Source organism: Sorex araneus, chromosome 1, assembly GCF_027595985.1.
Source record: "Sorex araneus isolate mSorAra2 chromosome 1, mSorAra2.pri, whole genome shotgun sequence".
NCBI lineage: Eukaryota > Metazoa > Chordata > Mammalia > Eulipotyphla > Soricidae > Sorex > Sorex araneus.
In genome coordinates, this window is record NC_073302.1 from 449,956,132 (window position 1) to 449,979,126 (window position 22,995).

Here is a 22,995-nt window from a genome sequence, read left to right on the forward strand (position 1 = left end):
CGAAGAACTCCCTCATCATCTTAGTTACTATATGTTAATATTCAACTAACCTAGCCTATCCTAACTTCACAAAAACTGTCAATGAATACATCAACTTGCACAGAAAAGTCCTTTGTCAAAAGAGCATAGCCAAATATCTTCAGTCGAGGTTCCTCCCAAGCTAACGAGAGCTCCAGATAGTAAAGCCCATAACAACATGAAGAAACTAAGAAAATCCCCACCACTAGGAGAGAGCCAAGAAAACATCTCACTAACCTCAGCAGCGACCTCCCAGAAATACACCCTCCTCTCAGATAGAGAATTCAGGGAGGAAATTGTGAGGATGGTTCACGAACTCAACACAACTATGGAACGAACATCCAATAAATTAAGGGAGGATATCGATGCAGCGTTGGAACGCTCCACCAAGATAATCCAGGAAGAAATGAGAGCAGAAATTTCAAAGCTACGAACAAAAGTCACACAACTAAAAGAATCAGTAGATGAAATGAAAAACTCCGTAGGAGCCCTCAATAGTAGAATGACTACAGCCGAAGACAGAATCAGTGAGCTTGAAGATGAGCTGCACAAAGCATATAGACAACAGCAAATAATGGTAAAAGACCTCAAAATGGCTCTAGAGCAAGTTAGAGTCCTAGGAGACGACCTCAGGAGAAACAACATAAGAATCATGGGAGTCCCGGAACTACAGGGAACCAATCCCAATGAAAAAAAACACCATTAAAGACATCATTGCTAAAAAATTCCCAGAGCTAGAGAATGCAGACATCCAGATACAAGGAGTCCGAAGGGTGCCAGCTAAAAGGGACCCAAATAGAAAATCCCCAAGGCATATCATAGTCAGAATGATGGATGCCACAGATAGAGACACAATACTGCAAGCAGCAAGATCAAAGAAGGAGATCATACATGTGCAGATGTTGTTTCGATTGTACTTTTTTGCCTCTCTGGGATATATTCCCAGCAGTGGTATTGCTGGGTCAAATGGGAATTCAATATCTAATTTTTTGAGAGTCGTCCAAATTGTTTTCCAGAAGGGCTGAACCAGTCGGCATTCCCACCAGCAGTGAAGAAGGGTCCCTTTCTCCCCACATCCTCTCCAACAGCGGTTGCTTTTGTTCTTTTGGATGTGTGCTAGTCTCTGTGGTGTGAGGTGGTATCTCAAAGTTGTTTTGATCTGCGTGGATGGGCATGAAAAGTTTCATGCTGAGTGAAATGAGTCAGAAAGAGAGAGACAGACATAGAAAGATTGCACTCATCTATGGTATATAGAATAACAGAGTGGGAGACTAACACCCAAGAACTGTAGAAATAAGTACCAGGAGGTTGACTCCATGGCTTCGAGGCTGGCCTCACGTTCCGGGGAAAGGTCAACTCAGAGAAGCGATCACCAACTACATTGTAGTCGAAGGCCATGTGGGGGAAGGGAGTTGCGGGCTGAATGAGGGCTAGAGACTGAGCACAGCGGCCACTCAACACCTTTATTGCAAACCACAACAGCTAATTAGAGAGAGAAAACAGAAGGGAATGCCTTGCCACAGTGGCAGGGTGGGGTGGGGGGGAGATGGGATTGGGGAGGGTGGGAGGGACACTGGGTTTACGGGTGGTGGAGAATGGGCACTGGTGAAGGGATGGATTCCCAAACTTTGTATGAGGGAAGTATAAGCACAAAAGTGTATAAATCTGTAACTGTACCCTCACGGTGATTCTCTAATTAAAAATAAATAAATTTTAAAAAAAAATAAAAAAAAATGCCAGAAATCCAAAATCAAAAAAAAAAAAAAAAGAAGGAGATCATATACAAAGGCGCACCCCTTAGATTCACAGCAGACCTATCAGAAGAAACCCTCCAAGCCCGAAGACAATGGTGGGATATAGTGAAAAAACTTCATGAAATGAATGCCTCACCAAGAATACTCTACCCGGCTAAACTCTCAGTTAAACTTGAAGGAACCATACATTATTTCATGAACAAGCAACAGCTCAGGAACTTCATAGACTCAAGACCAAATTTAAAAGAGGGACTCAAAGGGCTACTATAAGACAAGGAAAAAGACCTATAAGAACAACAAACCCTACAGAAAAATGGCACAAAATCCCATGACAATAATTTCTCTTAATGTTAACGGGCTAAATGCACCAATCAAGAGGCACAGAGTGGCAAAATGGATTCGGAAACTAAACCCAACTTTCTGCTGCCTACAAGAAACACATCTGAATAGCCAGAACAAACACAGACTCAAAATCAAAGGATGGAAAACAATCCTGCAAGCAAACAGCCCCCTCAAAAAAAAGCGGGGGTGGCCATACTAGTATCCGATAGCATTGATTTCAGGCTGAAAAAGATCAGAAGGGACAGCAAAGGTCATTTTATATTCATCAAGGGATATGTACAACAGGAAGAAATCACACTCTTAAATGTATACGCACCTAATGAACGACCAGCTGAATACTTAAAAGAACTCCTAACAGAATTTAAGGAGGGCATAACTAGCGCCACGATAGTAGTTGGAGATTTCAACACTGCCCTATCACCTCTGGATACATCGACAAGAACAACACTCAGCAAGGAAACGATGGCCCTGAAGGAAGAAATGGAGGAGACAGGGCTAATAGACCTATACAGGGCTATATACCCCAAAAAGAAAGAATACACATTCTTTTCCAGCGCACACGGAACATTTTCCAAAATAGACCATGTTCTGGGCCACAAGTTATACCTTAATAGAATTGGGAAGATAGAAATTGTATCAACTATCTTTTCAGACCATGATGCACTGAAGATGGAAGTTAATCATGCACAGACGCGGAGAACCAAATCAAACACTTGGAAATTAAACAACTCACTATTGAACAATGAGTGGGTCACGGAGGAAATCAAGAAAGAAGTTAAGAGATACCTCGAAACAAATGAGAATGAAGACACAAGCTACCAGAACCTATGGGACGCAGCTAAAGCTGTGTTAAGGGGAAAATTTATAGCTCTGCAAGCCTTCCTCAGAAAGGAAGAAAGGGCCTATATAGATAGTTTGACTTCGCAGCTCAAGATCTTAGAAGAGGACCAGCAAAAGGAACCCAAACCAGATCGAAGGAAAGAAATAATAAAACTTAGAGCAGAAATTAACGATATGGAAACCCGAAAAACAATCCATAAGATCAATGAAACAAAGAGCTGGTTCTTCGAGAAAATAAATAAGATTGATAAACCGCTAGCAAAACTCACAAAGAAAGAAAGAGAGAAAACCCTAATAAACCGAATCAGAAATGAAAAGGGGGACATCACAACAGAAACCAGGAGATTCAAAGGATCATCAGAGACTACTTTGAAAGTCTGTATGCCACGAAACAAGAGAACCTAAAAGAAATGGATGAATTCCTTGACTCCTACAATCTCCCAAGACTGAGCCAAGAAGACGTGAAATACCTGAATAGGCCCATAAGTATCAAGGAAATCGAAACGGTAATCAAAAGTCTCTCCAAAAACAAAAGCCCAGGTCCAGACGGATTCACTGGTGAATTCTTCCAAACATTCAAAGAAGACTTGTTGCCAGTTCTCCTCAAGCTTTTCCAGGAAATCGAAAAGACAGGAACCCTTCCGAACAGTTTCTATGAGGCACATATCTCCCTAATACCAAAAGCAAACAAAGACACCACTAACAAAGAAAACTACAGACCAATATCCTTGATGAATACCGATGCGAAGATTCTCAACAAAATACTAGCAAATAGAATCCAACAACTCATCAAAAAGATCATACACCATGACCCAGTGGGATTCATCCCAGAGATGCAAGGTTGGTTTAACATTCGGAAATCAATCAACATAATCCATCACATCAACAAAAGTAAAGATAAAAACCATATGATCATATCCATAGATGCAGAAAAAGCATTTGACAAGATCCAGCACCCATTCATGATAAAAAAAAAACTCTCACCAAAATGGGTTTTGGAGGAACTTTTCTCAAGATAGTCAAAGCCATCTACCATGAACCTATGGCAAGCATTATCATCAATGGAAAAAACTAAGGGCTTTTCCTCTAAGATCGGGGACAAGACAAGGATGTCCACTCTCACCACTTCTCTTTAATATAGTACTGGAAGTATTAGCAATAGCCATCAGGCAAGAAAAAGATATTAAGGGGATTCAGATTGGAAAGGAAGAAATCAAGCTCTCACTATTCGCAGACGATATGATACTATACCTAGAGAAACCTAAAAGCTCTAGTAAGAAACTCTTAGAAACAATTGACCTATACAGTAAAGTCGCAGGCTATAAAATCAATACCCAAAAATCCATGGCCTTCCTATATGCAAACAATGAGACAGAGGAAAGGGACATGAAAAAAGCAATCCCGTTCACAATTGTGCCCCAGAAAATCAAATACCTTGGAATCAGCTTAACTAAAGAAGTAAAGGACCTCTACAAAGAAAACTATAAAACGCTACTTCATGAAATAAAAGAGGACATGAGGAAATGGAAAAATATCCCCTGCTCATGGATAGGGAGAATAAACATTGTCAAAATGGCAATATTCCCAAAAGCATTATACAGATTTAACCCAATCCCTATAGGGATACCCATGGCATTCTTCAAAGAAACGGAGCAAGCAATCCTGAAATTTATATGGAACAATAAACGCCCAAGGATAGCTAAAACAATTCTTGGGAAAAAGATGATGGGAGGCATCACCTTCCCCAACCTTAAACTCTACTACAAAGCGGTAACAATTAAAATAGCATGGTACTGGAACAAAAGCAGAACTGCAGACCAATGGAACAGGGTGGAATATCCCCACACACAACCTCAAATGTATGATCATCTAATCTTTGATAAAGGTGCAAGAGATGTGAAGTGGAGCAAGGAAAGTCTCTTTAACAAATGGTGCTGGCACAACTGGACAACCACATGCAAAAAAATGGGCTTAGAACTCGATCTGACACCATGCACAAAAGTCAGATCAAAATGGATTAAAGACCTCAACATCAGATCACAGACAATAAGGTACATTGAAGACAAGGTCGGTAAAACCCTCCAGGATATTGAAGATAAAGGTATCTTCAAAGATGACACGGAACTAAGCAATCTAGTAAAAACAGAGATCAACAAATGGGACTACATTAAACTAAAAAGCTTCTGCACCGCAAAAGATACAGTGACCAGAATACAAAGACTATCTACAGAATGGGAAAGGATATTTACACAATACCCATCAGATAAGGGGTTGATATCAAGGGTATATAAAGCACTGGTTGAACTCTACAAGAAGAAAACATCCAACCCCATCAAAAAATGGGGCGAAGAAATGAACAGAAACGTTACCAAGGAAGAGATACGAATGGCCAAAAGACACATGAAAAAGTGCTCTACATCAGTCGTCAGAGAGATGCAGATCAAAACAACCATGAGATACCACCTCACACCACAGAGACTAGCACACATCCAAAAGAACAAAAGCAACCGCTGTTGGAGAGGATGTGGGGAGAAAGGGACCCTTCTACACTGCTGGTGGGAATGCCGACTAGTTCAGCCCTTTTGGAAAACAGTATGGACGATTCTCAAAAAACTAGAGGTTGAGCTCCCATTTGACCCAGCAATACCACTGCTGGGAATATATCCCAGAAAAGCCAAAAAGTATAGTCGAAGTGACATATGCACTTATATGTTCACCGCAGCACTGTTTACAATAGCCAGAATCTGGAAAAAACCCGAGTGCCCTAGAACAGATGACTGGTTGAAGAAACTCTGGTACATCTATACAATGGAATACTATGCAGCTGTTAGAAAAAATGAGGTCATGACGTTTGCATATAAGTGGATCAACATGAAAAGTATCATGCTAAGTGAAATGAGTCAGAAAGAGAGAGACAGACATAGAAAGATTGCACTCATCTGTGGAATATAGAATAATATACTATAAGACTAATGCCCAAGAATAGTAGAAATAAGTACCAGGAGATTGTTTCCATGGCTTGGAGGCTGGTTTCTCATTCTGGGTAACTCAGGGAAGGGACCACCAAGTAAAATGTGGTTGGAGGTCATGTGGGGGAAGGGTGAGGCGGGCCGAATACAGACTAGAGACTGAACACAATGGCCACTCAACACCTTTATTGCAAACCACAACATCTAATCAGAGAGAGAGAACAAAAGGGAATACCCTGCCATAGTGGCAGGGTGGGGTGGCGGGAGACGGGACTGGGGAGGGGGGGAGGGATGTTGGGTTTACGGGTGGTGGAGAATGGGCACTGGTGAAGGGATGGGTTATCGAACTTTGTATGGGGGAAACATGAGCACAAAGATATATGGATCTGTAACTGTACCCTCACGATGACTCTCTAATTAAAAATAAACTAATAAAAAAAATAAAATAAAATAAAATGCTTGATGGGTACCACTAAAAAAAAAGGGAAAAAAAAAGAAAACGGGGAGAAGAGATGAGCAAAAACTTCCTCAAAGAAGAGATATAGAAGACCAAAATGTACGTAAAAACGTGATGCACCATACATCATCAGGGAAATCCAAATCAAAACAATAATAAGATGTCACCTCATACCAGTGAGACTGGCACACAACACAGATTAAAAACAACTATGTCGGCAGGGATGTGGGGAATAAGGAACCGCAGGTGGGAATGTTGATTGGTCCAGCTCTTTTGGAAAACAATATGGATATGTCTAATAAACTAGGAATCTGGGATTAGAGTGACAGGACAGTGTGGAGGACACTTGTCTTGCGTGTGACCAACGCAGGTTTAAACTTCAGCATCCCATATGGTCCCCTGAGTACCACCAGGAGTGATTCATGAGTACAGAACCAGGAGTAAACCGTGAGCATTGCCAGGTGTGTCCCCTCCCCCCAAAACCCCAACAAAACCCAACAAATTAGGAATTAATCTCCCATATTGTGCAGCAAATTCACTCTGGCATTTACTCCAAGGGCCCTAAAACTCTATTTAGATAGGATGCCAGTGGAGAGTTTCACTACAGGACCGAGACACACAACTGTGTCATTGTTCTTGCAACACTATGTTCATTGCAACACTATTCAAAATATTCAAAATACGGAAACAACCTAGGTGTACAAGAACAGATGAGTGGGTAAAGACACAATGGTAGGTACCATTGTGTATATGGTATATATATTCAGTGGAATACTACTTGGCTATAGGAAAAGATGAAATCACACAGTTTGCTGCTAAGTGCATGAATATGGAGAATATCATGCTGAGTGAGGTTAGTAATAAGGAGAGGGATAGATACAGAATGCTCTCCCTCAGATGTGGGTTACAAAGAAACATAATAAGGAACAACCGAAACCCAACCAGGGCCTGAGAACTGAGTGGTCTTTAGTAGGGGGCCCACAGTGAAGGCAGATGGAGCAGCGGGGAAGAGTTGGATAACAAAAACTGGAAAACAAAGTTTTGGGCATTTCTTCTAAAACTTGTACATTCTGTAGCCTTTTAGCCTGCCAATTTATTTTCAGTAAAATTTATATCGAATTACTATTGGTTGACAATACTGCACGCGTTTTGGGAGTAACTCCACACTTGGATGCGTTTCTCTACCTTCCTGCCAGCTCTATGCTGATCCCACTCTCAAACCCACACCCCCTCCTCCTTCCAGCGAACTCTCTGGTCAGAGGTTTCAGCTCTGGACCATTTACCCTGACCCAAGAAGGAACCAAGAGTTGCACTTCTAGGGTGTTCGCATGGCTTAGCTCCCATTCTGCAATTTAAGAACAAGCACCTGCTGACCCCCAGTCTCCCCTGAACCTCCGAGTCACACGGGAGGAATTTCACTCTTCTTGCCTCCTGAAGGTTCCCTTTCCTGACCTGTATGTGACTTGGGACATGCCCAGTTGTGCGTCTCGGTCCTGTAGTGAAACTCCCCACCGGCTCCCAACAGAATTCATTCTGACAGCTCAATACTGTCCCTGGAAGTTTCAGATTAATTGGAACTCCCCAAGAGGCAAAAGAAATAACTTATTTGAATAAATATTTTTATTAATAATTAATACCCCTTGAGAGGTTATGCCTGAAGGAGGCATTTGTTCATAATGAACAGTTTTGAAAATAGTTCACAGTCCAAAATCAGCACAAACAGGAAGCAGGAAACAATGAGAGATACATTTTGAGAACAAGTTTTTTCCCCAGTTTAAGATAGACTCGGGATCGGGCACTCCTTTATCAATTACACGCAGGCACCCTCGTTTCCCACTCACAGATCCCCCATAACCCTTACCTGGAAAATCTGGGTCCAGCTCCCTTCTTGAATTTTACAGTATAAGTGAGTCAGGATATTGAGAAGGAGGAGGAGGAGAGAGGAAGTGAGGGGAGGAGCTGTCGTCGCTGCTCAGGAAGAGGTCTGGCGCCTATTCAAGCATCTAGCAAACCTGAGCTGACTGTCCGCTGCTGGGCTATGAGCGGATTAAGAGTGGCCTGACCCAAGACTGACTTGTTTCTTCTTTTAGTCTCCCAAGCAGCGCTCAGGGGGCCCAGGTGTCATTGCTGAGAGAACTGGGATGAATATTTCACACCTAGGGCCTAAAGATGCAGTGTTGGGGGTGCCCAGGGGTAAGCAGGGCACAACCAGCATTTTTCCTTTTATATAATCACTTTTATGGAGCTACTGGGATTTACAATACTGTTAATCATACTTTTTTTGTACATACATCACTCCGATACTACAGCCATTACTGAGACAGTGGAGAGGCAGCGGGGGCTGGGTCGGGCTAGTCAGGCACGAAGGGGCTGTTGAGGAACGATAGAGCCAAATATCCAAGCCACAGAGTCAGCAGCACTGAAGTGAAGAGACCCAAACTTTAACAACTGAACCTAGAAAGGTGCCTGTCAGGTGTGGGAGGGAACCTTGGAACACTGGAGGAGGGACATTGACACGGGTGGTGGGACTGATGCTGCGATATCACTGTCACTGTCACTGTCATCCCGTTGCTCATCGATTTGTTCGAGCAGGCACCAGTAACGTCTCTCAATGTGAGACTTATTGTTACTGCTTTTGGCATACCAAATACGCCACGGGTAGCTTGCCAGGCTCTGCCATGCGGGTGCAATACTCTCGGTAGCTTGCCGGGCTCTCCGAGAGGGGTGGAGGAATTGAACATGGGTCGGCCGCGTGAAAGGTGAATGCCCTATCCACTGTGCTATCACTCCAGCTCTGCGATATCATGTGTCTAAAACTCAACTCTGAATAACTTTGTAAATCACGGTGCTTAAGAAAAACTACCTACCTCTCTATGTATTATTATCATCTATCTTCACAGATCTATAAATAATAAATAATGTGTAAAAAAATTGGAAAACTGGGCTTGGAAGGTGGTAAAGTACTCGTCTTGTATATGTGAGGCTATTGCTTCAACTTTCAGGACCATAGCACTGTAGCACTGTTGCACTGATGCCCGTTGTTCATCGATCGCTCGAGCGGGCACCAGTGACATCTACATTGTGAGACTTGTTGTTACTGTTTTTGGCATATTGAATATGCCACAGGTAGCTTGCCAAGCTCTGTCGTGCAGGCGGGATACTCTCAGTATCTTGCCGGGCTCTCTGAGAGGAACAGAGGAAACAAACCCGGGTCGGCTGCATGCAAGGCTATCACTCCAGTCCCAGGACCATAAATGAAAATAAACATAAAAATTGAAAAAGGAACACCAAATTGAACACAGAATAAACAGGATTAAGAAAATAACATTGGGGACTGGGAGTTAGCACGTGGATTGGGGTGCATGTACAAAACCCCGGTTTGGTCCTTGATCACCAGATATAGCCCTGGAAGTTTCCAGCCCCTCTGGAATGAGCCCGGTGATGCCCTCGGTTTCCTGAGAACTGCTTTGGAGGATTTGTGTCTCCCACCCTTTCCACCCTCCCCCCAAAAGAAGGAATGAAACAAGGAAGACATCATTGAAACAAATACAATGAAGAAAATATATGAAAACAAAAACAGCTTCTTGGAAAATAAGTAACAAAACCAACAAGCTTCTACCTGCATAAATTTTAAAAAATGGCAAAAGTATATAAATAACCAATATCCGGGACCGGAGAGGGAACATCACTACACTATTTCAATCATTAAGGGCAAATTATAGACTGTAAACTAAAACTTTATGCCAACTAAGTTAACTATATAGATAATATAAGCATGCGCCCTGAATAAAAAACAACTAACCTAAGAAGAACCAGGAAATTTAAAAATACTTATATTCATTAAAAAAATTAGGTTCATAATAGTAAAAATTCCCTCAAGGAAAACTTCACTGTATCACTGTCATCCTATTGTTCGTCTATTTACTTGAGCAGGCACCAGTAACGTCTCCATTCATCCCAGTCCTGAGATTTTAGCAGCCTCTTCTTTTTTTAAAATTTTTTATTTAATTTTATTGAATCACCGTGAGATAGTTACAAGCTTTCATGTTTGGATTACAATCTCACAATGATCAAACATCCATCCCTCCACCAGTGCACATTCTCCACCACTAATATCCCTGGTATACACCCCTTTTCCCACCCTCCCTCTGCCTCTAAAGCAGACAATATTCCCCACACTCTGTCTCTACTTTGGGGCATTATAGCTTGCAACAGAGACACTGAGAGGTCATCATGTTTGGTCCATTATCTAATTCGGCATGCATCTCCCATCCCAACTGGTTCCTCCAGCCATCATTTTCTTAGTGATCCCTTCTCTATTCCATCTGCCTTCTACCCTCCTCTCATGAAGCAGGCTTCTAGTTATGGGTCAATCCCCCTGGCTCTTGTATCTACTGTCCTTTGTTGTCAGCCTCATGTGATGTTATTTTATACTCCACAAATTAGTGCAGTCCCTCTATATCTGTCCCTCTCTTTGTGACTCATTTCACTTAGCATGATACTCTCCATGTTTATCCATTTGTAAGCAAATTTCATGCTTCATCTTTCCTAACAGCTGCACAGTATTCCATTGTAGATGTACCAAAGTTTCTTTAACCAGTCATCTGTTTTAGAGCACTTGGGTTGTTTCCATATTTTGGCTATTGTGAGCAGTGTAGCAGCCTCTTCTTAATCGTCTTTCCCAATGATAGGAGGCACTTTCAGGGTCAGGGGAATGAGACCTGTTATTTTTACTCTATTTGGCATATCAAATACGCCATGGGTAGCTTGTCAGGCTCTTCCGTGCAGGCGGGATACTCTCAATAGTTTGCTGGGCTCTCTGAGAGGTATATATATATTTCCCTTTATGATGATGTGTCCAGGAATATGTTTGCTCATGCGTGAGGCTCGGCCTGAGTGTGTGAAAAGCGTGGAGCGTGGCGGCGGTTGGGTAGTGGAGGACGGCTGCAGGGGCTGGGTCCCTTGAGGCAAGGAGGGCTCTCACCCGCCCCCTTCTGGAGCACCCTGAGTGGAAACAGGCTGGAGTGGAGTCCAGTGGTATGGGTATGGGGGCCTCCTTTTTTCCTCCCTTCCAGGAAGAGCAGTCTGAAAACTTCAGGGAATTAATTGATGTATTTCACTAAATACATCAATCCCAGTATCCCAAATGGTCCCCTGATCACTGCCAGGAATAATTCCTGAGTATAGAGCCAGTAGTAACCGCTGAGCAAGCCAGATGTGGCTCCAAAACAAAACAAAAAAAAACAAATGAAAGACAAATACACTTCTTTCTAACACCTAGGAATTCCACTTCAGCTTGGGTCAGTGGCTATTGGATCTAATAAAGCACTTGTCTAATCTAGTGGCTGGGTTCATGGATTTTCACGTTTCTATAACGTTTCTGAATGTTCTGTTTGTGTTTTGTTTGCTCATTTTGCTTGGGGCCTATACCCCGAAGTGCTCAGGGAATTCTCCCAGGTCTGTGCTTGAGGGTCACTATTGCTTTCGGGACAAGCATGCATTCAGCTGGTAAACTCTGTTGTCATGAATGTTGAGGAAAGGCAACATTTATGTGTGATATACTATAAAAGGACTGGAGCAATAGCAAAGCAAGTAGGGCAAATGCCTTACATGCCGCCGACCCAACTCCATCCCTCTCGAAGAGCACAGCAAGCTACCGAGAGTATCCTGCCTGCATGGCAGAGCCTGGGAAGCCACCCTTGGTATATTTGATATGCAAAAAACAGTATCAACAAGTCTCACAATGGAGACATTACTGGTACCTGCTTGAGCAAATCGATGAAGAACAGGATGACAGTGCTACAGTGCTATTCACTAAATATTTAAGGAAGAAATTATATGATATTAATCTAACAGAAAAGCAGAAAACAGAAAATAAACACATGAGAAAGGTGCTGAACTTGACAAATTTGAGGGAAAGCCACATTAAATTTACAAAAAAAATAACACTACATCCAAATTAATAAGACTAGTTTAAAAAACACTGATAACACACATTGTAAACCACTGACAAGTTAATTAATAAAAGTGGGGAAAATGACAATGCCAAATGAAGTCTTGGCTCTCTTCAATTTCAACAAAAATTTGTAAGGCATTACATTTCAGGGAAAACACTGACAGTATGTCATTTGAGTTCAGCATGCAAACCAGATAACCAACTTCTATATATTTACTTAAAAATAAAACTATACATATGTGTTGATAATTGTTTATTCTGACATTTATTAGCAGTCCACAGTAGAGATGCTCAAATATTCAAAAACCAGTGAATGAATATACAAGTTCTGGTACATCCAAATTATTATGGGTTAAGCTGTTTGTCCCACAACTAAAAAAAATTTATATTGCAGATGTAATTGGTCATAAGGAATGCAGATTGACCCTTAATCTAATATTCATGGTGTTCTAAGGAGGAGAATTCATTTGATGACAGAAGCATTGTCACGGGAGGGACTTTTCTCTATAGGACAGAGGGGAGATGAGAGGCAAAGATAGAAAAGAAGTTGGAACATGATCCCCAGAATCCACGGAGGGAGCCTGGCTCTGCACAGCCCTTGATTTTGGTCTCCATTCCCCGGTGTGGGAGAGCATATATCTGTCTCTGCTGTCCTTGGAGAGTGTTTGGGCAGCTCTGGGAAACAGACACTCACGTGATGGATTTATAGCCATCAATTAACAGGAGCAATTAAAAGGTTATACAACTGTGAATTTAGCAACATTCATAATCTGTGTTTTTAAGACTGATCATTTTTAATGTTAATTATAAATCAACAGTGAAAAGTTATAGTCATTGTGGTATAAGCAGATACCACTAGCAGAATCTCTTGTGGTTGGCTGTGAAACTGTCCCCAGGTCTTTTTTGTCCATGACCTTTCAATATGAACCTAAACTTGCTTTATCTGGTCATGACCCTTCTTTGCATTTCTCTTTTCTTTGGGGAGGCGGTCACATCAGGCAATGCTTAGGGGGTTACTCCTAGTTCTATGCTCAGGAATTACTCCTGGTGGGCTCAGGGGACCATGGGATGCCAGGGATCTAACCCAGTCAGCCATGTACAAGGCAAGCAGCCAATGCATTGCACTATTGCACTGCCATCATTTTTGCTTCTCTTGAAGTTTAAAGAAAAGTTGTTTTATAGTTAGTTTTAAAATTTTTCTTCATTTTTATGTATTCCCTGTTTTTATCTCACAGTTTGGCGCTTGTCCCAACCCCTTCACTATGCTGCCATGCATGTAACCTCTTTGTTATATAATAGAGACCAGAGGATAATTTTGACATCTCGAGACCCTCCCCAGAGAGTCTGTGTTTCATACTGGTGTCACCACACTTCCCAGAAACCCCTCAAAGAGCAATAAAAGCTTTTGCAACTCACCCGTGTGAAGTGATACTTCCTCTCTGTCTCTGCCTCAGCTGCGTCTGCAGCACCGACTCCTTTTTTCCGTTTATTAGTCACACACAATTTGACTTCACGTGACAGAAAGGTGAGGTAGGGGACAAGTTCATGACTCCACTCTGCAGGGAATGGTGCTCCCTCTGGTCCAGAGAAAGAGACCTGAAAAAAAATCACCCAAGGAGATGTCAGACTTCTAATTGGACTCCTTTCTTCAGAATAGCATTGGCTCAAGGACAGGCCAGGATAATATTCCACGAGACTCAAACCAGGGGAGGAGCCTCTTCAGGGCATTCTCTTGTGTTGAGCTGAAGAGAATTCTTGAAGTAGCCAATGGAGGCAAGTGGTTCTCCTTGTCACAGCTTTTGAGATTTTTTTTGGTGATGGAGCTATGTAGAAAACATAGCAGCTTAATTGTTTTTAGTTTACTGCTGCTTGTTATGACTTAATCGCAGCTTTCAATACTTTTTTCTATTTTCAAATTGCAAAAGACCACAAGAGATTCTGTGTAAAATAGACGTGTGAAAATAGCCTACACAATCTCACTTTCATTCTACTTGATAGGAGATTGGGGTTTCGAGGCGGGAGAGCTAATTTGCCAGGTACTGTTGTTTCTATAAAATGGAATAACAAAAACTGCAGACCACAAATGTCCTGTATTTCTAAACATCCTCATAAAAGTATGATGTAATAAGGGAGTTGGGAGTCTGAGAATCAGTGACAAGCGGTTTTAATACATTTATTTAAAGCAGAGGTGAACCGCAGTAGCTGTGAGGGTCACTGGAGCATCTTCCATGGGGGTTGTACAACTTTCAGACTTCAGCTGCAGAAGAATGAGCTGTGGGGCTGAGAGGGAGCCTGAGCTGAGATGGTCTGTGAGTCCATGGATTCCATGACTCCATCAGAATCCCCAAATCCAGAGCCCAGACTTCAGCACATCTTCCCCAGACGAGAGGTCTAGATAGCAAAGCCTCTGCCTGCTGTATCATGGGTTCCCCTGCTCTGAGCAGTCACCGTCAGGGCAAGTCTGTTTTCACCCAATGTGGCTACATGCCCTGTAGCACTGTTATCTCATTGGTCATCGATTTGCTCGAGTGGGCACCAGTAACATCTCCATTATGAGACTTGTTGCTACTATTTTTGGCATATCAAATACGCCATGGGTAGCTTGCCAGGCTCTGCCATGCGGGCGGGATACTCTTGGTAGTTTGCCGGGCTCTCTGAGAGGAACGGATAAATCAAACCCAGGGTTACATGGATATTAAAGATTTATTGGTAATTTATTGAGTAAAGGCCATCAAGGAGAAGTGACACTAAGTAAAAATTGTAGCATGAGAGAGAGAGAGACAGAGGGAAAAGATGAGCAGAATAAACAACCCAAGAGGGAGCTGTTAGTTCCAGAAACAAAGACCAAACTATGAAGATACCAACCCAAGCCGAAACAGACAAAATTAATTATTCCCTCTCTGTTAACTAGTTTATTAGTTCTATCTCTGACATTAACGAGAAAAACTGAAAAAATATTGTGTATTGTTGGAGCCAGACCAGAGTCACGAGGAAGTTCCAGGAACGCTGCCTTGCATACAAGGCCGTGTCATAGCTGCTAACAGCTAGGAACTCTGAGTGAACTGGGTTGGGGTCAGCATGTCCCAATGCAGGCGCTTTCTGTTATAGATGAGCTGTCCTGTGATTGGATGAAAGTTAAACAAATACCTGATTGGGTCATTGTGTAGGTTTGCATAGATTCTGATGTGGAATATATGGGAAGTGGGATGTAAAGATTTACAGGTGGTCTGATTTACTTCATCAGGAACTTTGTGCATCATCAGGCTCCCAAATAATATGTACCTTAAGGTGTTTTGATCTTATGTGCTTTGAACTTATGTACTTCAAGGCATGCTAGATGTTTTGATCCTTAACCCAATAAAAGGGGGCTGTAAAAGCCGATAAGTGCCAAATGGCCTGAGTGAACTTTAGTCCTCCATGCTTTAACATTCCACAGACCTTGCTTATTTCTGCGCCTTGACTGATCACTCCATCGAGAACTAACAGCTGGCACCCAAACTTGGAATCTGAAGGTAAGACATAGGGAATTGGGTGGAACCATGAAGGTTTGGATTGCATTAGGTCTGCGTATTTTTCTAGGATCTGGAGTGAGAGAAGATGGGGAATTTTCCCTCTGCTATAGAAAATTATATTACCACCTTAAAGTCATTACTCGAGCTGCTGGCATGCCTTTTTTTAATTTTTGGGTCACACCTGGCGATGCACAGGGGTTACTCCTGGCTCATGCAGTCAGAAATTGCTCCTGACAGTGCCCATGGGATCATATGGGATTCTGGGAATCTAACCCGGGTCAGCCGCGTGCAAGGCAAATGCCCTACCCGCTGTGCTATTGCTCTAACCCCCTGGCATGCCTTTGAAGAAACAGGTTGTTAGGCATTTGCTAGAATGCATTCAAAAGCATTGTTCTTGGTATACACCTGAAACTAAGGGCCAGTTTAACTTGACACTGGAAGCAGGTAGGGAAGGCTTTGCGCTAAGCACACCAACAGGGGGATTTTATCATAGCGGAAGAACAGGGAGCCTTTGGCATAATCACTTCCGCTCTCCAGCCATTTCAGTCTGATTCTGAAACGTCCTCAGAAGAGGCTGGTGAGTGTGATTACACCAAAGTTGGAAAATGCATGGCTACTGCTTATCTGTACTGTCTAGGGGGAGGCGGAAAAAAAATGCAGGTGAAAAACCAGAAAAACTAGCTTTTCCAGGGAAATGCGCTGGAGGGTTGCTGGTTGGAGAGTGTGGGAGACATCCCCGCTGCCCAGGACACCATTTTTGTAAGCCAAGTTGTGACAGGACTGGCAAGAATAACAGGGTGTGGAGTCGCCCTGGAGGGGCGATGTTGTTGGCTAACTAACGTCTGTGTCTGTCTTCTCCATTTTTGAAATTAAAATTATTAATCTAAATTTTGTATTGGAAAAATGTTAATGGTTATTAGCAGTTGCTTTTTTTTCTTGCTTTTTGGGTCACACCCCGTGATGCACAGGGTTTACTCCTGGCTCATGCACTCAGGAATTACTTCTGGCGGTGCTCAAGGGACCATATGGGATGCTGGGAATCGAACCCGGGTCGGCCGCATGCAAGGCAAACGCTCTACCCACTGTGTAACACGCCAGCCCCAGCAGTTGCGATTTTTTTGAGCTTTAGAATTTGCATTATCTCGAAAAGAGCTGCAGAATTAGAGCCTGAAACAAAAGTGAAATAAAAATTTAGAGAATGCAAGGCTTTATCTTACAAGATTCAGCCAAATTTGACGAAAAATTAGTTTGCTTTTAGAGTTATAAAATTGGCTGCGAAACTCGTACCCCATCAGAGTTTAAAGATATCAGGCTTTTTTTGCTGAAATTTTTGACCAGCTTGAGGTCTTCTTGCTGAAGGAAAAAAGTGAGTCACTTGAAAATCCAAGCTTGCGCATGAAACGGCCCCTCTGTTCCTTAAAGACTGATCCGGGAGGTCTACTAACCGATTTTGGCAACCAGCGGTTTCTTATAGAAATGCATCTAGACTGTGAACTGAGCTAAAACATCAGAAATCCAAAACCGCACGGTCACTGTCTTGCTCATATAATGAGCCAGCTCATATAATCTTCATTCTCAGCAATGGAAAACAAATTATCAAATGATGCCTTTTCAGCAGGTTTGATTGTTGGGGGAAAATTCCAAATAATAATAGTGAGTTTTCTGTTGAAATATTGAATGTATTCAAAGAGAATAAAGTGAAGATCATTAGCCACTCAGGTGGGGGGATGGATGTGGAAGGGGGGTATATTGGGGTTCTTGGTGGTGGAACATGTGCACTGGTGAAGGGATGGGGGTTTGATCATTATATGACTGAGACTTAAACCTGAAAGCTTTGTAACTATTCTCAACAGTAATTCAATAAAATAAAAATCAAAAAGAAAAAAAGAAAATCCAAGCGGTTAAAATCTGCCCCTCTGGCTCTGGAGACTTTGCAGCCAAGGAGAGGTAGCTGCCGTCCGCCCACCCCTTTCTTTCCCCTCCACCGTTTCTTAGCTAAGGCCAAGTCGAGCTGAGAATGGTGATAAGTCACAGCTAATACTGATTCCAGTTTTGAAGTTAAAAAGTCTATATTTGAGTGTAAAAAGTTTTGAATACCTTTTGAATTGAATATCCAGAAAACAAAATATTTATTTTGTAAAAGGTGATTTAAAGTTTAAAGTAGTCTGGCAGAAGAATTTTATTTCAAAATAAAAGGAAAAGAGAGATAAAATGGAAAGCTAGAAGGATTATTTGACCTTCATACTAAGATACACATAGACAATCTGAAATTTTGTCCCCTTTTCCTATACCATGTGGTTTTCAAAGTTGCTTAAAATATAAGCTTAAATTGCATTTATGACTATTTGAGTTGTGTATTGGAGAGAAAATAAAATTGAGGTTAGAGCCATTTAAATAAATAAATAAATAAATTCAAAATGCAATCCATTGGAAGTTATGAAGTGGGCAAAGATTGAAGGGAAGGTTCAAAAATTATAAGTCATGATGGATCCTGGAGCAGATGTGTTAATTATTACCTCACACCACTGACCACAGAGATGAAAAAAAAACGCTCTGTAAATGTTACCTTCACAGGTTTAGGTGTGTTAATGGAAAGTTTTAACCTGTACTGGCCCGGATGACACAGTTTCTAATTTACAACCATATATTGCAGACATTGCCATCACCTTATGGGGGAGAAATTTACTAGAACAATGGGAATTAAAACGTCCAGAAGAAACCTTTTGGATAGGGGCCACTGCTTGTAAAAAAATCTTCTCCCTGAGCCGCTCTTTCCATTACATGGAAGTAGACTGTCTGGGTTTGTGTATTCACGAGATGGCTTGGGAAAGCTCCGATGGTTTTCCCTCTCGCCGCCTGAGTTTGGTGGTCTCGAGCCGCTCTCCCACCCAGGATGGCCAATGCCACAGGTGAATGAAGGAGGAAATGAGGGCCAAGCCAGCTGGTGATCAGCTGCAGTTTATTCCATTCTCCCCACATGCCTATTTGAGTCTCACTGAGCCCCTCATTCTAGTCTCACACTGCCCCTCATTCCTGTTTCCTCCTGTCTCTCCTGCTCATCTCTCCGTGCTCTATCTCATAGCCTTGTCTCTCTCTAGTCTCTCCCTAAACTCCCCCCAAATCCCCTGCATTGAGGGTAGCACAGTCACACCCCTTCATGTAGCAAAATCAGCATATGAGAGCCCTTCTTCCACTCAAGAACAAAATACCACCTAGGGGGGTTTCTCCTCTCCTTAGTCCAATAACTTAATTAACATTTTAATTAACATCTTAATTCTACTTCTTAGTATCAGTTATTTTGTATGGACACAGTAAGACATACATTAAGCTTGTAGGGTAACTCTCCTGGGAACATTCTTTTATAGTGTCAGACTAGAGTACACAGGCCAGATTAGTCTATCCTAAACTTAGCAGGCTCTTAACTTATAGTTATGTATTATGGAACTTTGGCCTTGCCCATTTTGATGCCAGGGTAGCTCACAACTTGCCCTGGGTCCATCAGGTCCCTCGTCGGGACCTTGCTTTGGGGTGCTAGGAAGTAAGGACAACTGAAGCTTAAGTTGAGAGAGAACAGGTGCCCAGGAGTGAATATCAACTGGGATCTTTGGTGGAGGTGAATGGGCACTGGTGGAGGGATGGGTAAGGGATCACTGTATGAATAAAATGCAAACACAAAAGTTCAAAAGTTTGTAACTGTACATCACAGTGATTCTCTAATAAAAAATTTTTAAAAAAATAAAGTTCATATTTAACCTTTCCTTTGTATTTTACCTCTCACTGTTACAGTTCCCCAAGTCAGACTTGATTACCTATGTCAAAATTTTCTGGTAATTCTGAACTTTATATTTGTATTTGAAGTGTTGTCTATTTGTACCTGCTTTTCTTCTTCTCAATAGCCTTTTTATATTTTATTATAGAGCAATGTTCTTTGGTCAAACACAGAGACCATGAATACAATGCTCCTAATATTTGGGAGTTGATTGACCCTGAAATATACCTTCTCCTGGGCATTGGTCATAATTACTTGACTCAGGCATCAGTTGCTGAAGTTCCCAGCACCCCAATAGGAAGGTCCCATCGTGAGACTGGGGTTGCCCTGGGGCAAGTGGCAAAGATGCCCCAGCACTGAACTCTTGATGAAAGTGGTTATGGCTTAAGAGAGAGGACCCCATGGGGAAGGGGAAGCTGAACTGACCTGAGGAGACTTCGTCTGGGATTTACGGGAAAGCCTTGCTTGATTTCTGAACCCAGAGAACTAAGTGTTAGGATCTTTGTCTCTTACTATGTTTATCCAAAGCACTTCAAGCAATGATAATATAAACAACTAGAAGGAAAGATAAAAACATTGCAGATGTTCGTAAGAGACACAATGTCACCTCGCATCAATCTCCCCAACAAAGAATTTCCTATGTTTATGGAGAGTATCATGCAAAGCGAAATGAGTCAGAAAGAGAGGGACAGACATAGAAGGCCTGCATTCATATTGAATAACAAACCCCCACGAATAGCAAAAGCAATTTTGGGGAAAAAGAAGATGGGAGGCATCAACTTCCTCAACCTCAAGCTCTACTCCAAAGCAGTTATAATTAAAACTACATGGTACTGGAACAAAGGCAGGGCAGCAGAACAATGGAACAGGGTGTAACATGCCTACACAGAACCCCAAATGTATGATCATCTAGTCTTTGATAAGGGAGCAAGAAATGTGAAATGGAGCAAGGAAAGCCTCTTTAACAAATGGTGCTGGCATAACTGGACAACCACATGCAAATGAAACGGCTTAGACCTCAACCTGACACCATGCAAAAATGTCAGATCAAAATGATTAAATACCTCAACATCAGACCACAATCCATAGGGTACATTGAAGACAAGGTCCGCAAAACCCTCCACGATATTGAAGCTAAAGGCATCTTCAGAGATGACACACAACTGATCAATCAAATGGAAACAGAGATAAACAAATGGGATTATATTAAACTAAGAAGCTTCTGCACCACAAAAGATACAGTGACCAGAATACAATCTACAGAATGGGAAAGGATATTCACCCAATACCCATCTGATTTGGGGTTGATATCAAGTGTATATAATGCACTGGTTGAACTTTACAAGAAGAAAATATCCAACCCCATAAGAAAATGGGGCGAAGAAATTGACAGAAACTTTCCCAAGGAAGAGATACGAATGGCCAAAAGGCACATGAAAAAATTTTCTGCAACAGTAATCATCAGGGAGATGCAAATCAAAACAACTATGAGATACCATCTCACACCACCAAGACTGGCTCACATCCAAAGGAACAAAATCAACCGCTGCTGGCATGGATGTGGGGAGAAAGGAACCCTCCTACTCTGCTGGTGGGAATGCCGATTGGTTCAGCCCTTTTGGAAAACAATATGGACTTTTCTCAAAAAATTAGAAATTGAACTGTCATTTGACCCAGCAATACAACTTCTGGGAATATATCCAGTAGAAGCAAAAAAGTATAGTCGAAATGACATCTGCACTTATATGTTCATCGCAGCGCTGTTTACAATAGCCAGGATCTGGAAAAACACGATTGCCCAAGAACTGATGACTAGTTAAAGAAACTCTGGTACATCTCCACAATTTAACACTATGCAGCTGTCAGAAAAGATGAAATCATGAACTTTTCATATAAGTGGATCAACATGGAAAGCATCATGCTAAGTGAAATGAGTCAGATAGAGACAGACATAGAAAGATTGCACTCATCTGTGGAATATGAAATAACATTAGTTAGTGGGAGACTAACACCCAAGAGTTGTAGAGATAAGTATTAGGAGGTCTGCCCTACAGCTCGGAAACAGGCCTCACATGCTAGGGGTAAAGGCAGCTCAGATAGAGAAGGGAACACCAAGTAGAGGATGTTGGGAGGACCCATTCAGGTTGGAAGATGCAAACTGAAAGTAGACTATAGACTGAAAATGATGGCCACTCAATACCTCTATTGCAATTTACAACACCCAAAAGGAGAGAGAACAAAGGGGAATGCCCTGACTCAGTGGCAGGGTGGGGTGGTGGGGGATGGGTTGGGGGTGGTTAGAGGGATACTGGGATCTTTGGTGGAGGTGAATGGGCACTGCTGGAGGTATGGGTAAGGGATCACTGTATGAGTAAAATGCAAACACAAAAGTTCATAAGATTGTAACTCTACATCACAGTGATTCTCTAATAAAAATATTTTTAAATGAAGGATAGTTAAAATCACATCTGCACTTATATGTTCATTGCAGCACTGTTTACAATAGCCAGAACCTGGAAAAAAAACCCAGTGCCCGAGAACAGATGACTGTTTCAGGAAACTTTGTTACATCTACACAATGGAATACTATACAGCTGTTAGAAAAGATGAAGTCATGAACTTTGCATATAAGTGGATTAACATGTAGAGTATCATGGTAAGTGAAGTAAGTAAGAAAGAGAGGGACAGACATATGAAGACTGGTCTTATTTGTGGAATATAAAGTAAAAGAATGGGAGACTAACACCCAAGAATAGTAGAGATAAGGACCAGAAGAATTGCTCTACGTCTTGGAAGCCGGCCTTACATGCTGGGGGAAAAGGCAGCTCAGACAGTGAAGGGACCACCAAGTAAAAGATACGTGGAGGACCCTCTTGGGATGGGAATTGTATGCTGAAAATAGACTATAGACCAAACATGATGGCCACTTAACACCTGTATTCCAGACCACAACACCCTAAAGGAATGATACAGTAAAAGGGAATCAGCCTGTAAGAGAGGTGTGACGGGGGGCTTTTGAGGGGATGAGTTGGGGGTGGTGGGAAGGATACAGGAAACACTGGTGCTGGAGAATGGGCACTGGTGGAGAGATGGGTACTCAATCATTGTATGACTGAAACGAAAGCACGAAAGTATGTTAAGTCTGTAACTGTATCTCGCGGTGATACATTAAAAAAAATTAATTAAAAAAAACACCTAAAGACTGTAGAGATATGGGCCAGGAGGATTGCTCCACAGTTTGAAAGCTGGAAGCCGGCCTCACATACTGGTAAAAAGGCAGTTAGGATGGAGAAGGAACCATTAAGTCAATTATGGTTGGAGGGATGACCCAGGTTGGGGGATGTGTGCTGACAGTAGACTAAGGACGAAACATGGTGG

At 42.1% G+C, this 22,995-nt stretch overlaps 1 protein-coding gene across 2 annotated transcripts in view; it reads right to left on the bottom strand.

Moving 5' to 3' along the window:
• LOC129399334 (GTPase IMAP family member 4-like) overlaps positions 1–8,260 on the bottom strand; it is a 39,556-nt gene extending 31,296 nt beyond the window's left edge. The window contains exon 1 of one of the 2 annotated variants that reach the window (XR_008627055.1): positions 8,242–8,260. The gene's annotated coding sequence lies outside the window, so the exon portion shown is untranslated. The remainder of the gene's footprint in view (positions 1–8,241) is intronic. The other variant, XM_055118990.1, reaches the window with a different exon arrangement.
• Positions 8,261–22,995: the final 14,735 nt, after the last annotated feature.